The following is a 4,538-nucleotide window of genomic DNA, read 5'->3' on the forward strand; positions in this document are numbered from 1 at the left end:
CTGCTGCTATTAAAACTAGAAAAAAATCCAGCAGATAGGCTTGCGTTGGAAAACGGGGCGCTGGGCAGATTTCCCATGTTCGCTCACCTAACAGCCTAGCATTGTGTGTTTTTTTTAAATAAAAACAGCCTAGCATTGTACATGCTGAGCGCTAGGCGACAGCGATCCGTCTCGCTAGCACGTCGCGTGATATCGAACGTGATGCGGAGAAGAACGAAAAAATTGCGCGCGGCGGCTCGGGGGAAGGCGCGGCGCGTGAACCAACGCCGGCTGCTGCGGCTGTTGCAAGGGAGCGTCCCGCTTTGTGCCGAGGCGGCCTCTCCAAACATCGATAGCCCGGGCAGTTAGCCTCACCATAGCGGAGATATAGCTAACTATTTAACATCATGATCAAAAGTTCAAAACCCACCTGGAGCTGGCGAACTGGGAGAGCTTGCCGGTCGAAGAGAAGACGATGAGCGCTACATCAACGTCGCATAGGACCGAGAGCTCCTTGGCCTTCTTGAAGAGGCTCCGGCGGCGCTTTGAGAAGGTGACCTGCCGCCTCGGCGTGTTCTCTATCCGCTGAATCTCCCACCTCCTTGGCGCCATCGCCGCCTCCCAGCCGGGCGGACCGACCGACGGATCAATCTCCTCCCCCTCTCTATACTAAAGGGGATGCTAAAGGAGAGGAGAGGAAAGGGGAGAGGTGGAGTGGAGGGGAGGAAGCTATGTGGAGGTTTGGGGCTGACAGTTGCTACTTAAATTGACGAAGCCACGCATTGGAGCGAGCTGGTAGGGTTGGGTCAATGGCACTATTTCTCGGTCTCCACGTGGTGCCAGTCGGTGCATTGGCACTGTTTCTCTGTCTCCGCGTGGTCGAGTACGAAGCAGTGCGGACCCCCGGAATCCCAGATGCGACCACCACTCTGTGCGCCACCGTACCGTACGTGTATGTATGCTGCCTTCTGCTCCTACAGTACGTATCTCTGTTTTTTTGCGGCGATTTCCTGCTTGTTTTATTTTTGAGGAAAATTTGCTGCTTGCTGGAGTTTGTGCTGCTGGGTCGATTTATTTCCGCGGCTTTCTGTATGGGCGTGATTATTTGCTTGCATTAAAATTTCGCTGTTTCTGCTTTTGGTTCGATGGATACATGAGAAAAAAAATGGAGTTTGGGCTAATTTGTGCACTACGTTTGGATACTAACAATGTCACAAGCGGCATAAGGGCAGATGTAACTGCAATTCTAGTTGAATGCCCGTGCGTTGCTACGATCTGCTTAAGTTTTTTATCCGCACTTGTAAATAATGCATACATGAAAATTCACAATCAAATAGCCACATAATGTTCTAGACACAAATATATTTCACTTTTCTTAAAATGTAATTCCATAGAATTCGCCATCATATGCTTTTACTATTCTTAAAATATAATTCCATATAATTCAGCATCATATACACAGAGAACAACCCAACAATTATCTTTCGCCGACTAAGTTTTCCCTCGCTCTCCATTCTCAAGACGGTGGCTTCACATAATAGCTTTCAAAGAGATATTAAAGATCTTTGCAACTGATTAGAGCATCAATTCAATTGTTTGTATTCTCATGCCCCCAGTTCGGTTGTGCCTTATGTCATCACAGTTACACCCTTTGGTGTAGCAGCACCCTGCACTGTCGGTCTAGCACCATGGCGTCTAGAGAGACAGTATGATCTATACACCAAACGAATGAGAGTTCATTTCTATTTCTCAATCCTCTCCACATTATCAATTGGTACATCTATGTTATGTATTTATAAAATTCTGGGACTTTTCAAGTGCGTAATGCATCACAATCTTTATTTTACCGCTTCTTCTCACAACACTCTCTTGTTCTATCTCCTTCCCAATCTCACCCGTATGAAGACATTGTGTCCAATGGGTTCTTCAAAGTCGGAACAGTCTTCTACTGTACCTATTTAATGTTGGCCATCAACATCTCAAGGTGGTGAACAAATTATCCTAGACGAGCCTTCTGCAACCATTTGCAAAACATTTTTGTGATAAAAAGGCGGGCTCGAATCATTTGAAGTCATGAATTTAAAAATCAACACATGAATATGAAAATCTAGTGTATGAAAATTTAAAGATATTCCCACAGTTCATCCCAATTTGCTAGAAACTAATCAGTTGTCAACTTAAGTAATTCAATCCCATCCATTAGTACATTAGAAATTATAATATAAAATCAAGCGATCAAACCCTTGCATGTTGTCATCGTCAATCCAGTATAATTTATAAGTACACTTACCTGGCATGAAATTCAGAACATCACTGTACACGCAAATAAAGTATATGCCCCTCCTCCCCTCCTTAATGTATTCCCCACTTTGCATGTTTAAACTTTAAGGTCACCCTAACTAAGCAACAATATACTGAAACAGTACTGCCTCTTATCATTATTAAGAAATGAAGTGGCAGCATCAGCACAGGCAAAGCATCTAACGAAGCTAATCTCCTCCACCAGCCAGTTTTGGAAGGGACACAAGTCTTCCCTTGTTTTTTTGGAGAGGAGGAGGGCCATGCACAACGAAAATTCAAAGATCATAAGATCAATATCAGATTACTTTTACGCATGCTTCAACAAATATCTGAAGATAATCCCACTAATCAGTAGTTTTCTCTTTGCCAAAAATTTCATGAGATGTAGACCTGATACAACAGTCGGTTAATATTTCATCCATTTGATTATTTCCTCTTTAATGATTTCACAAACTGAATAACAATATGCATTCCTTGAACAAGGATGGGATTGTCAAGCCACCTGCAAATTACCTCTGCCTGGTCTAACAGGATGATGCAGCCATGCCGGTCCGGCTCCATTGGCGTGCATGCCATCGAACATCAGCAGCCGAGGCCCATGGAGAGCCTTGAGGTGTTTCCCGCACACGGATCCTGCCAGGGATCAACAGGGCATTAGATTATCCATCCATACACAAACAATATACATGACGGACTACAGACTTGGTCACCACAAAGATGCGCTGCAAAATTGCAACTCCTCGTTCCATGGACGAAGGTGAAGGTGAAGGTGAAATCAATAACTCGATGGTGTACACGGTCCCATGGTAACCAACATTTGGTTATCACGCATGCTCCACAAATTCATCAGTTTTTTGTGTGAATACAAATCCATCAGTTCAGAACAATGCTCGTGCACGCACAAAAGGTACATACCAAATGCATCAGTAAGAATTCATATGCACGCTTTTGATGTCAGACAAAATCAATTCTACGGAGTAATATACCTGGGAAGGATCTTAATCAGAAAAAAGTGATTCTTCTAAATACATCCATGTTCATCACTGTAACAATTCAAGGTAGAAGTCGATTTCCTGTAGAAATTCAGGTGTGGATATTTTTACCTTTGCAGAGTGGTTGAGCTTCAATCATCAACAGGCAACGCAGTGGATAACGGCAGAGTGAACGGGCGGGCTCCCGTGGTGAGGCAAGGTTGCTGTGGACGATGGCGGAAGGACGGCGGAGTGACCAAGCTGACGGCCATAGCGTTGGTGTGCGGTTCGTCGACTTCCGGCGCGTGGGACATCGGACACGGGGATTACGACGGAGATTGCGGCAGTTGTGTCTCTGCTGTACTTGGGGTAGTCGGGCGTGGGGACTCGGCGGCGGGAGGAGATTACAGTGGCGGCGTCTCTGATGCGGTTGGGTAGTCAGGTGCGGACACCGGCGAGCGCGTCGTCGGTGTGGGAAGTTTAGGGTCTGTTTGGATCGTAGCCGGCCACTGCCAAGCCAAAATTTTGGCGTTGACTGCGGGCGTGGGCTCTCGTTTGGATTGACGCCAACTTCTTAGATCCCTGCCAAAATTTTGGTTCCTGCGTTCACTTTTCAGCCAGCTCCTGGGCGAAACAGCGGCGGCAAAAAGCTTCGCCAAATAATTGGCGCGCCCCAGTTTTGGTAAGGCTGACCCGGGCACCATCCAAACAGGCCCTTAGGGTCTGTTTGGATCGTAGCCGGCCACTGCCAAGCCAAAATTTTGGCGTTGACTGCGGGCGTGGGCTCTCGTTTGGATTGACGCCAACTTCTTAGATCCCTGCCAAAATTTTGGTTCCTGCGTTCACTTTTCAGCCAGCTCCTGGGCGAAACAGCGGCGGCAAAAAGCTTCGCCAAATAATTGGCGCGCCCCAGTTTTGGTAAGGCTGACCCGGGCACCATCCAAACAGGCCCTTAGTACCAGAGCGAAAACATGGGACGGCAGCGTCATAACGGTGATAGCCTCGAGCTGAACTTTTTCCCGTGGTAGGTGGCGATTGATTAGGAAACTTTTTTTAGATATCATTGATTTAGGAAACTGTTTCGCGGGATTAGCACCCGAGCAAAAATAACGGATGATTCGGCATACAACGCTGTAGGGGAATCAGAGTCGTTGGAGTAGTACTAGTAAGCTTGCACGTGCAACGCACGTTCTTTGTTAAGACAAAGAAAATACAATGCACGATACGGAAAATCCAGAAATCAAAGGACACATGGTTATATCTTACTAAGATAGTAATAAGGTGGAA

The 4,538-nt window shown here is 46.3% G+C and overlaps 1 long non-coding RNA gene across 1 annotated transcript; it reads right to left on the reverse strand.

The window, feature by feature from the left end:
- Positions 1-1,562: 1,562 nt before the first annotated feature.
- On the reverse strand, positions 1,563-3,955 carry LOC127313818 (uncharacterized). Its single transcript, XR_007859213.1, has 2 exons — positions 3,384-3,955; positions 1,563-2,913 (listed from the first exon to the last, which is right to left on the reverse strand). It is a non-coding gene; the product is annotated as an uncharacterized lncRNA (long non-coding RNA).
- Positions 3,956-4,538: the final 583 nt, after the last annotated feature.

This window comes from Lolium perenne, chromosome 1 (genome assembly GCF_019359855.2).
Source record: "Lolium perenne isolate Kyuss_39 chromosome 1, Kyuss_2.0, whole genome shotgun sequence".
Classification (NCBI taxonomy): domain Eukaryota; kingdom Viridiplantae; phylum Streptophyta; class Magnoliopsida; order Poales; family Poaceae; genus Lolium; species Lolium perenne.